The sequence below is a fragment of the Schistocerca piceifrons genome, chromosome 2 (genome assembly GCF_021461385.2).
Source record: "Schistocerca piceifrons isolate TAMUIC-IGC-003096 chromosome 2, iqSchPice1.1, whole genome shotgun sequence".
NCBI classification, from domain to species: Eukaryota; Metazoa; Arthropoda; class Insecta; order Orthoptera; family Acrididae; genus Schistocerca; species Schistocerca piceifrons.
In genome coordinates, this window is record NC_060139.1 from 380095759 (window position 1) to 380108866 (window position 13108).

Genomic DNA, 13108 nt, shown 5'->3' on the forward strand with positions numbered 1-13108 from the left:
AATCAATACAATGGAATGAATACCCTTAGCTGTATACAGGCGTTGATATGCGACAACGGGGACAGTTGAAAATGTGTGCCCCGACCGGGACTCGAACCCGGGATCTCCTGGCTACATGGCAGACGCTCTATCCATCTTTCTTTCTTTTTTTTTTAATCTCATTTTGTTCGTTTTAATTCGTTACATCTGCTCGCGGCGGACGTCGCAAGACACTCGTTTCAATTCTTTGTTGATCCATTAACTGAGTTTTTTTTTAAATACATCCCTCCGACGGAACACGCTGAGCTACCTTGCCGGCGTCCATCTGAGCCACCGAGGACACAGACTGCAGGGAGTTATCTCTGACACGCCTCCCGTGAGACCCACATTCTCAACTTATTGTCCCGCACTATATTTGTAGTGCCCCTGCCCATTACGCTCATTACTCGCGGCTTTACCGATTCCCGTACGAGTTTGGGCAAATGGCCGGTGAATCTTAACTATATATATGAAGATGGAATCTGTTCTCTCGGACATGTCGAGAGAACTCACTATAGATAGAGAGTAAACCGAAAAATGATGGAAGTACTGAGGAGTGTCATAAATGACGATACCGAAAACTTAACATCAGAACTGGGGACAACGAAGTAACGAAGTGAAGTGATTCATCTCCCTTGGAAGAAAGATAACACTTGACAGCCAGGACATGAAAACCAGACTAGCACGGGTGAAGAGGACATTACTAGCCAAACGAAGTACACTAACATCAAACGTTGGCGTTAATCTGAGGAAGGAACTTACAGGAATGTACGTCAGGAACAGCATTGTACGGAAGTGAATAATGGCCTGTGGGAACACTGGAAAAGAAGAGAATCGAATTGTTTGAAGTGTAAAGCTACAGAAAATTAGGTGGACTGATAAGATAAGGAGTAAGGAGGTCCTCCACAGTACATGTGGAAACCATTGCCAAGAAGAAGGGACAAGACGATAGGATATGTGTTAAGGCGTCAAGGAATAACTAACATGATTCTTGAGAGATCTACTCAGAAACAAACCTGTCGGAAGAACATCCGCAACAGAGCATTATAGCAGAGATTGAAAATAACGCTTCAATTACAAATTTCTTTATTTTCACTCGACCGGTTTCGGACTGTTATAAGCCCATCCTCAGGTGTCGTACTGGAAATGGCAAAAGACGGGAGATAATTTTCACACACCGCAACACACATAAAAGACAAAAAAAAAATCCCTAAAATGTTTTAAAAACTTTTAAAAAACATTTCGAAACTGCCGGTCGGTCTAGGTGCTGTGAAACCTGTGTCAATGAGCAAGTGGCACCTGACAGTACTACTACGGAAGACTGCCTGGGTAGGGAATATAGTATACAAATGATGTCACGACACTTACGCTGTGCTGTGGTCCCCGAGCGCCACGTGTACCAGGAACGGTGTGCTGCCTATGAGCGCAGAACAGGGAGTAGCGGATGTAAACAACTAAATTCAAATTGTGAATTGCCGGGCTAGTGGCCCAGCGTTCTTCTCTCCGTCAATAGATGGTAGCACTTTTTGCCACTCTGGTTTACCAATTTGCCTCCTCGTTCACATCCGCTACTCCCTGCCCGAGCTGTTCTAGGCGCTTCAGTCTGCAACCGCGCGACCGCTGCGGTCGCAGGTTCGAATCCTGCCTCGGGCATGGATGTGGGTGATGTCCTTAGGTTAGTTAGGTTTGTGTAGTTCTATGTTCTAGAGGACTGATGACCTCAGATGTTAAGTCCCATAATGCTCACAGCCATTTGAACCATTTTTGAGCTTAGTGCGCAAACGTCATTCTGATATGAAGAGGTTAGCACAGGGGGGAAATTCATGGCGGGCTGTGTCAAATCTGTTCGAAGACAAAACTATACGCGTACTCTACGAAGACTCTCGACGACACTGCTGATGTGAGTAGCTGAATTGCTAGAAATCGAATGTCTTTCATTTCTGCTGTTTTCTTGCCGGTGGCTACCAACTTCAGGTAGTAGACAATACTCTTTTTAGTGGGCATAATATGTCAGTATACACTATTATTTTAATACGGGTAACATCTCAGCGAACGTTAACTCTGTGTATCACGTATGCTTTCGTGTACGGAGACGGATTAAACAAAACGGTTGGGAGCGACAGGAATTTATTCACTATCGGTAGACCTCAGTCGATTCAGCTACCCGCATCAGCCAACTCGCCGAGAGCCTTCGTAGAGTGGGGGAGTAGTATCGACATGATTACCGAGTTTCTTATTCCAGAACGATTACTTCACACCGTAGCAGGATTTAGGCCATTGTGAAACACCCTCACGCATTCAAACTGTTTGCTGGACTGGGTCTCAAATCTGGAAGCAGCCATTCGGCGCAATTTCCTTTCTCGTCGGAATGACTGTCCAGCGATAAATGTCGAGGAGTTTCTTGTGACTTAAGAACATAGGGAAGAGGCGATGGCAGATGGAGGCTTTGAGACAAATAGTACAAGAATATCTCAATCGGAAGAAAGTCCTGCCAATGTAAGCAAGGTGACAAGGTCTCGTCCTAGTCAGGCATACTATGTTTGTCGTTGCTGAAGAAGTTTCTATCCTATATCATACACGTGCACACCACGAAAGATACAATATCTAACTCGATTTATGTTTGAAATAGCAATGTGCTAAAACAAGTATGCAGCACAAATGAGGATCTTAAATTATGTGCATAATTGTTTGTTTATCTACAGAAATATCTGCTAGTGCAAATGGAAAGGTTTCGGTGGCATTAAGAGTTGGCGTTCAAGAAAGTGGAACTACCCATGAACTAGTGGCGCAGAATTAATCACTAATTGGCTCGTGTATACTGTATGATACATTTCTACATCTTTCTAAAGAGACACAGATATATACAAAGCAATGTCAATGTTAATACTACATATAAGTTATCCGTTCGTTGCGTATGATGTATTATGTCAGGTACAGAATAAAACCATACGGCCTCTTCATAATCATTATTTCACTACGTTTCCAAATACGTACTCGAAACCGTTATCTGGTACTTTGCATCTGTTCGAACACGAAGTTTGTGTGAGAACTGAGCGTTTGTCGAAGTTCCTGTTTCAATAATGAGACACCCAGTATTAATGTCTGACTTTTAAAAATTATAAGTATTCACGAAAATATGCTAACGTTTTTCTAGAAAACAGTCTCTAAGTAGTACGAATTTTATGTAAAATGCGTTGTTTTCACAGTGTGTTCTAGGAAGCTCGCGTATTTCATGATAATCGCAAAGAAAGCAAGTGGCATGCACAATACGTCAGTTCATATTTGTTCGAGAAATTTTACAGTTTGTTGATTATTGTATCTACGATAATTTACAGCAGTATGAGAGCGTGTGTGAAACTTTTTGCTCTTGCATCACATATATTTAAGAGCGAGGTTTGAAACAGATTTACTTTTTACATGTTTTCTTTTATTAATTTTACGTTACCTCTATGGAAACACATGTGAATGTGTTTATATACATTTTATGTCCGTTTTGCTTTTTCTTTGGAAAGTTAAGTCATGCTTCTATGACAAGGAGTTTATGTTCTGTTTATTACGTACTGTAAAGGCAAAGCTTTCCTCAACGGCGTGGTTGGCTTGTACAGCAGATCGTCGTATTAAGGGTGGTACGCCTTTGACTTTATCCATCCCCGAAATCACTCGCCCAGCCAGTTATTGTGAGACCTACAGTTTAATGTAAGCATGCTGCGACGTATTTTAGCTTTAACGAATATTTCCAGATTTGAAAGAAGCGATAGCCTAAGTAATAATGAATCCTAGGACCAACTTAAGATCGAACGCTGGACCTTGGAATTCGGAATATTACAGCTGAATGAATCGAGCTCCTTGAAAGGGAAGCAAGGGTTGAGAAGGGAGTGAGACAGGTTGTAGCCTATCCCCGGTCGTATTCAATCTGTACAATGAGCAAGCACTAAAGAAAACAAAAGAAAGATCTGGAATGGGAATTAAAGTCCATGAAGGGGAAATAAAAATTCAGAGGTTTGCCGATGACAGCAAAGGACTTGGAAGAGCACTTGAACGTAATGGACAGTGTCTTGAAAGGAGAATCAACAAAAACAAAACGAGAATAATGGAATGCAGCTGAATTAAATTAGGTGATGCTGAGGGAAATTAGATTAGGAAATTAGACACCTAAACTAGTACATGGGTTTTGCTATTCGAGCAGCAAAATAAGTGACGTTGGCCGAAGTAGACAGGATATAAAATGTAGACTAGCGATGGCAGGAAAAGTATTTTTAAAGAAGAGAAATTTGTTACTATCGAGTATAGATTTAAATGATAGGAAGTCGTTTCTGAAAGTATTTGTATGGAGTGTAGCAATGAGTGGAAGTGAAAGATGGACAATAAACAGTTTAGACAAGAAGAGAATAGAAGTTTTCGAAATGTGGTAACCGTTTCTTTCTTGCGCTCTGGTTCTGTCACTGGTAGACAGCTGGTCATCAAAATTGCAACGCCAAGAAGGATGCCAAATAACTAAATTTTATTTGAATTGCGTATAGATTATAGTACGAGGAAATTATGATTTACTTACATCCATGACTGAAAGAAAAGACACTGTTGACTACCCATATCTGTACGGAATACTTTGAAATTAATTCGCTGGCTGCGAATTCCTTGACCTCAGGTTTATTGAGTAAATATCTGCTTCCCTTCAATGACGCATGAAACCAGGACTCGAACCCGGATTTCTCGCTTATCGCAGGTGGTCGCCTTAACAATTTCGGCTATCCGTGCACTCTCTCCGGATCGACCCAGACTTTCATGTGTGACACTGCTTACATCGTCATCCCAGTCCGGCACAAGGTTTGCTGTGTGACTGTTGGGTAGTAGCTCTATACCTAATACAGCTGATGTCAAGGAATTCGCAGTCAGCGAATTAATTTCCAGTTATAGTTTCATTTGTAGATGATTTGAGAGTGTACAGGGCGATAGATCAGTAGAACGTTCTAGCCCGGGCAACAGTCGAACAATCTCTTTGTCGACATAGATCAGGAAAGCACGGGCTATTGCGGTCCTCTTTATCTTGTTCGACATTACAGAGACCTTGAAGACAGGCCATATCCTTAACACGTCAGAAATACAACAGCTGCCCTTCAGATTACCGACTACCCAAACTGGGGGTGACAGTGTTGCATATCTAACGAGGTTTCCTGTCGTCGGAGCAGGTGCTAGGCTCTTATGACTTCGACGAATGCAGTCTGGCAACCTTTATTCTCTTCGGAGCTACCACACATGGATACGTATCCGCTATGCTGTGCGCAGAACACGTACTCTTCTTAAATGACAACGTGATGCAGCCCCTGTGAGCAGTGTTGTTGCTGTGCGCACAACTGACAGTGCGCCTCTCTGTGTTGCCACCGCGTCGAACTAAGCTGCAACAACAGTTGTGATGACTGTTCGTGGTCCTCCAGAAGTCGTCACAACTGTCCATTTCAATACCTGCTTTGTTGTAAGCAAGTCCATTTCCTGGCGCAAGGTACTGGGAGGTTATAATTTAAGTGAAATTACTCACAGAGGTCCAGTGCGGGCTATAATTATCGTATAGTAACGAAATTTGGAAGATACCGTATTTTACGGGCAAAAAGACGCAACGGACTATCAGAAACGTCAGTTTAAAAAATACCATTTTTGTTATTAGACTGCAAAGCCAGATTAAAAAAATTCTTGGTTTATAAAACCGAACTAACTTTTAAAACCCCCAAAAATCGTCATGTGAACTTTCTTCTTTCTTGTTCTTCTTCTTCTTCCTCCTCTTCGTCGTCGTCGTTGTCCACTTAATGTGTAATATGGTCTTCACTGCTGTCGAGAGCGTTACTTACGCCACACTTCTTGAAGGATTTAACATTGTCTTCTCTCACTCTAGACCGCGACTGTTTTATCCTCTGACAAATTTATCTGATTGTAGGTGGTTTTAAGGCTGCCTTCGGCGTGACTTCATGTCGGGTTTCATCCATCATCCATTTGTTCCGTTCCTCTCTCATATACGCTATAAATGGTATATTTACCGACTCATCAAGAGATTGAAATTCTGAAGTAACTCTTCACGAAATAACAGTAAGCTCTGTATTTTTCTGTCTCAATTTCTCTTTCGCAGAATTTTTCAAATGGCTACTAAACTGATCTAGCACAAGAAGAGAACTGTTCTTCAATAAAGCACCTTTACTTCTTTCCCATATTCTGTTAATCCGTAATTTCACACCAGCCTCGTCCATTCAGCCTTTGTCATTTACGTGAACAACACCCGGTGGTATTTGGGAAGGTTTTGACATTGTTTTGCGCTTCAAAATGATCACTGCATGACGTTTAGTACCGTCAACACAAGTGAAAAGACAACAGTGCAGTGCACTGTTTCATGTCCACTTGTTCTTATAGCTACAGTTTTAGCACCTTTCATGGTAACAATTCTGTTACTCGGCACGTCAAATGTCAGAGGAGTTTCGTGCATATTCGCTATTTGGCTTATTTTCACACTGTTTTTGTTTCGATGTTAAATCAATAGAAAGATAATATTTTTCTCTTCATGCTCTTGTTGCATTTTCTGAGTTATTTTGATTTTGGTTCGCATGCTAAGTCCATGACGGTTCACAAACCTATAGCACCAACCTTCTCCACCTTTAAAGTCTGTTAAGTTCTACCGCAGTGCTCGCTTACGAGCGTGTATTTGAATCATTTTTGTATTAATTCTAATGTCATTTTGACAATGTCCTTAAATCAATTTCAATATGTCATCTTCTACTTTTGGCGATTTTGCATTCAGTCCTCTATTTGCACATTTGGTCTTCATCGTTTCTTTCAGTTTACTAGCCCGTCAATAGCGAATGGTTTTTTATGTTGGTGATAGGCCCGAATGAGGCTCAGTTGTTCTATTTCCATGTTCTTCTGCATATGCTATTACTTTCAGTGTACAGCCCGCATCATAAGAATAGCTTTTATTTTTGCTTTTCGTTACGAAACTAGCTTCTAACAAATATGTTGTACTGTTACCGATAACATAAATCACTTTCAGTTCAAGTTCACTAGCAACGTAGACCGCATTGACGCATCATAGGCTAGACAATCATCTGGGTTTGTGTTGGTTCGGCGGGAGGGAGACAGTGTTAGCAAGCTTGTGAATCCCCGCAACTTATGTTCGTCGCATCGGTACACTGCTGCTGCCTGTTGAATCCAATGTCACCAGATAGAGATAGGTTTACCGCTGCATCGAATATATGCCCATTTTTAACACTGGTAGAAATTTTAAATCTAACACTGGAAATTTTTATGTTAACTTCGAGTATAAGAAGCACCTGAATTCTGGAGTCAATTTTTCGAAGAAAAACGTGCGTCCTACAGTCTGTAGAATACGATATTATAAGGTTGACGCGGAAGGGATTTACGTTAGAAAAAGAATTAGTGCCAGTTAAGGCCACCGGGCGCAAATCTGGTGAATGCAAGAGAGACGTATAGGAATGTTTCCATAACATAACACACTCATGGTCATAAATTAAGGATAATTGCAGAATATGGTGCCACACAACGTGACACTACAGAAAACTGGCGCTAATAGCATAGACACATAGGGAACACATACGACACAGATCTGTAAGTCCACGGTATTGGTGATAAGTTGAGAAAACCGTCTCGAAACACATGTGCTACAAAATTCCACTGTTTTCTGCGCATGTAACCCGACATCAATATGGGTTATGATCACCATGTACACTTACACAGGCCGCACAACGGTTTGGGATACTCTGGGTCAGGTGATCGAGCAGCTGCTGGGGTATAGCCTCCCATTCTCGCTCCAGTGCCTGTCGGAGCTCCTGAAGAGTCCTAGGGGTGTGAAGACGTGTAGCGATACGTCGACCGAGAGCATCTCAGACGTTCTCGATGGGGTTTATGTCTGGAGAACACGCAGGCCACTCCATTTGCCTGATATCTTCTGTTTCAAGGTACTCCTCCACGATGGCAGCTCGGTGGGGCCGTGAGTTATCATCCATCAGGAGGAAGGCGGGACCCACTGCACCCCTGAAAAGGCGGGTATACGGGTGCAAAATGACGACCCGATACACCTGACCTGTTACAGTTCCTCTGTCAAAGACACGCAGAGGCGTACGTGCACTATTCATAATCCCACCCCACACCATCAAACCACAACCTCCATACAGGTCCCTTTCACGCACATTAAGGGGTTGGTATCAGTTCCTGGTTCACGCCAGATGAAAACCCGGCGAGAATCACTGTTCAGACTATACCTGGACTCGTCCGTGAACATAACCTGGGACCCCTGTTCCAATAACACCAAGCTTTACGGGCTCCCTTGTGACCAAGGGTCAGTGGAAAGCACCTTGCATGTCTCCGGACGAATAAACCCTGTCTGTTCAGTCGTCTGTAGACTGTGTGTCTGGTGACAACTGTTCCAGTGGCTACAGTAAGATCCTGAGCAAGGCTACCTGCAGTACTCCGTGGCCGTCTGCGGGCACTGATGATGATATCGGTCTTATTGTGGTGATGTACACTGTGGACGTCCCGTACTGTAGCGCCTGAACACGTTTCCTGTCTGCTGGAATCGTTGCCATAATCTTGAGATCACACTTTCTGGGACACGGAGGGCCCGTCCTACGACCTGCTGTCTTTGATCAGCCTCCAGTCGCCCTAGTATTCTACCCCTCATAACGTCATCAATGTGTGTTCTTTGAGCTATTTTCAGCATACATTCACCATTAACACGTCTGAAAACATCTGCACACTTACTCGCTGCACCGTACTCTGACCTGCACCAACACACCTCTGCGTATGTGGACTGCTGCCAGCGCCACCGTGTGACGACCGCAGGTCAGATGCACCGTATGGCCATACCCCCGGGTGATTTAAACCCGCAGACCGCCCACCAGAGCGTTGTTTCAGCATGTGTCAGCATTATCCTTAATTTATGGGCATGAGTGTAGATTAGGAACGGGTCTTGGGCGGAAAGGTCAAAGAAGTGACAATGGCATAATGTTGATTTTATTATTAAAGACTGCTTACACAACTTGTTCAGTATGAGTAGGAGAGACGTCAACGAGATGCTGCATCCGTGAAACGACGTTATCGACAGCCACTCGCAGCAGTTCCAATGAAACGAGGGCAGCATGTTCCTCTAGACTGGCCTTCGGATCAAGTTGAAACTGAATGAGTTAGGGTGGTAAACGCATTCTTTTAGATTTGACCACAGTCAAAGTCATATGAATTCAGATCAGATGATCTTCCAGGGCATCCATTCGGAAAACTTCTGGAAATCACACGTTCGTGGAAGATTGCTTTAAGCAGATATTAACTGGGTAAGCGACATGTGGTGTTGCCTCATCTTGCATGAAAGTAGTCGTTTCCACACAATTGCGCTGTTCCATAGCAGGAATATCATGCTGTACAAGGAGGTCTCCACTACGTGAAGAAGTCACGAAACACCTAACAGGCCATCTGGGCGTATTCTCTTTAAAGAAGAACGGATCGAGAATAGAGGAGCTTATGAATCCACACCGCACAATCACATACGGCGAATGCAGTGACTCTGCGTGCACTATAAGCGCTTTAACAGTACCCTAAATTCGGCAGTTCTGCGTATTCGGTGCACCCTGTAGTGTAAAATGTGCCTCGACACTCCGTGGAATATTGCCGGCCACATGGCATCTCCGATCCGTGCCAGAAACAGAAGAGCAAACTGAGAACGTTGCCATTGTTCATGAGGCTTCACTTGCTGCACTGTCTGCGTCAGGTATGGGTACCAGCGTTAAACACCTCGCATAAACTTCCGTTCTGCTGACCACGGGATGGACAATTCTCGTGATACTGCGCGAGCACTAGCACTACACAGGTGCATGGTCAGTTACAGCAACAGCAACCTTGTCAGTAACTTCAAGATACCTTCCTCTTCCAGGTGCCACAGCAAGCTCTCCGGTGTTTCAGAATTTCATTATCGTCTTCTTTAAAGCCTTTAATGACATCGGACCTCTCGTCAGATCTTTCAGTCTACAGTAATCCCATAATTCAGCACTGTAATTACTCTCGTTCACTTACAACAGTTGCGGTAACAGCTCACGACCTCTCACCTCGATACTGTTCACTTGTGTAATGGATTGTCAAAAGAGTGTGGATGACATACCGTCATATGAATAGTGTACAGCGCCTGATTTGGTGGCCACAATTGGAACTAATTTTCTCTCCAGCGTAAATCTCTTCCTTATTTACGCGTTAGCATATGTACCAAGTTTCGCTGCCGTACGATGATTACAGCCCACATTGGACCTCCGTAAGTGATGATGATGATGATGATGTCGTCCCATACGGGAACGCTACCGTAAGACCACGAGCTGCGGACCACCTCCGTAAGTAGCTGCACTTATAATCACCCAATACGTAGCGTGCCTGTACAATCTCACAGGCCGCCCGAATAATATGCCTGTCCTCTTGGGCGCTAGTCGCTTGTGGCCACTGACATCCTGTATACCGTTGGGTATGGCCGTCTTGAATCCATAGATTCCATAATCGTATGGCAGCTCTCGTACGTCGATCAAAGCGAGCAGCAGTATAAAATAACGATAAACTACTGTTTCGACAGGCCACGATCCTGCCACCGTCGACTTCGGACACCTTCTTACATGAGGCACAACAAAATCTTCTCACAAACCACCAGCACTGAAATATGATTTATAAAAGAGAAATCCGCTGTGTCATCTTTCCTTATATGCAGATTATAGACATCAATATTGCTACCCATGTTTTGCGGTTGCGATTCAGTGCTAACTAATTGCCTAAGCAAACACGTTGTGCACATCATGCGAATTTGACGTTTGCTACATGCATGCTTTATGATGTTGCAATTATCAAGGCCAATAGTATATAAAGGATGTAACGGGTATAGTTGCGTTTATTTTTATATGTGGTACCTTAATATGTACACACATAAGTGTGTTGGTTGTATTTTTCTATGTTGAACAGTCTTTTCTCGAACATGTCACAAACTGTACGACCTGATGTTTGCTGCACGGTCGGAACTGCACAACTAAGTCAACTACGCCTGTCAGTATAGAGTAATCGTTTTGCTTCCATGCATCCATACCACAACAATTGACCTGCTATCCAGGGGAAAATAAGCATTAATGGCATGCTCTTTCCACATCTACTTCAAGGTTCCACCCAATCTAAAAACATACGATTTTTAATAGCTCCAATTATTAGTCTGGAAATGACGTAAATACTCATGCAATGTTGTTTAACACACCGTCCTCAATTAGCAACAGAAATAAAATAGATACATCTGACACGCCTTTGAATGAAGCTTGAGACCTCGAGGGATGCTCATATCTCAGTGATGTAAGGAGACCACAAAGTGAAATTCAACCAGCACTCTTTAATATTCTAAGATTCTGACTCAGACATCGAATTTTAAACCATCAGTCGGCACCTCATTTTCTGAACGCTACTCAAGCATAATTTAAAAGCATGCCAAATGTTTCTCTCATTATTTCATTTCTTACTTTTAGGTAAACAATTTACAAAAAAACATTTTCCTGTATTCTTCAGCTTTCTTTAATTTTTTGTTGAAAAAACATGAGATATACACACATCAAAAAAGTTTTGCATCACCCCAGTTCACAAAACTCCTGAAGATAGACGTTGGCAGTGGATACTGTATCACAGACGCAGTCCCTTTGACTCTTCAGAGATCTCACTAAACCAGCCAAAGATGTAACCAATCACTCATGAGCGCCTGTTAGACGGAGGGGATCCGACAGCCGATCAGTTCCAGTCATTCCACCAGGAAGGAGGTACACGGCTCGTGTTGTCTGCAGTTCAACCATGCCTAGACGGTAAGTACCGCGGTTCGATCGCGCCCGCATTGTTACTTTGTGCAAGGAAGGGCTCTCAACAAGGGAAGTGTCCAGGCGTCTTGGAGTGAACCAAAATGATGTTGTTCGGACATGGAGAAGATACAGAGGGACAGGAACTGTCAATGACATGCCTCGCTCAGGCGGCCCAAGGGCTACTGTTGCAGTGGATGAACGCTACCTACGGATTATGGCTCGGAGGAACCTGACAGTAACGCCACCATGTTGAATAATGCTTTTCGTGTAGCCACAGAACGTCATGTTACGATTCAAACTGTGCGAAATATACAGTCTATTCGCAACTTCACTCCCGACGTCCATGGCGAGGTCCATCTTTGCAACCAGGACACCACGCACCGCGGTATAGATGGGCCCAACAACATGCCGAACGTACCGCTCAGGATTGGCATCACGTTCTCTTCACCGACGTGTCGCATATGCCTTCAACCAGACAATCATCGGAGACCTGTTTGGAAGCAACCCGGTCAGGCTGAACGCCTTAGACACAATGTCCAGCGAGTGCAGAAAGGTGGAGGTTCCCTGTTGTTTTGGGGTGGCATTATGTGGGGCCGACGTACGCCGCTGGTGGTCATGGAAGGCACCGTAGCGGCTGTACGATACGTCAATGCCAGCCTCCGACCGATAGTGCAACCATATCTACAGCATATTGGCGAAGCATTCGTCTTCATGGACGACAATTTCCGCTCCATCATGCACATCTTCTGAATGACTTCCTTCAGGATAATGACATCGCTCGACTAGAGTGGCCAGCATGTTCTCCAGACATGAACCCTATCGAACATGCCTGGGATAGACTGAAAAGGGCTGTTTATGGACGACGCGACCCACCAACCACTTTGAGGGATCTATGCCGAATCGCCGTTGAGGAGCGGGACATTCTGGACCTACAGTGCCTTCATGAACTTGTGAATAGTATGCCACGACGAATACAGGCATGCATCAACGCCTGGACCACCACCTCTGAAGGTCTCGCTGTATGGTGGTACAACATGCAATGTGTGGTTTTCATGAGCAATAAAAGGGGTGGAAATGATGTTTATGGTGATCTCTGTTCGAATTAACTGTGCAGGTTCCGGAACTCTCGGAACCGAGGTGATGCAAAACTTCTTTTGGTGTGTGCAATGTATTAAGTATCAATCGGTAGTTAATTATTATTATTAAAAGTATATAGATCAAGAGAAGTTATATAAGTTTCTATTTAT

At 43.7% G+C, this 13108-nt stretch overlaps 1 protein-coding gene across 1 annotated transcript in view; it reads right to left on the bottom strand.

Annotated features, from left to right (window-relative positions):
- LOC124775412 (agrin-like) overlaps positions 1-13108 on the bottom strand; it is a 187581-nt gene that overhangs the window by 160547 nt on the left and 13926 nt on the right. The window lies entirely within an intron of this gene.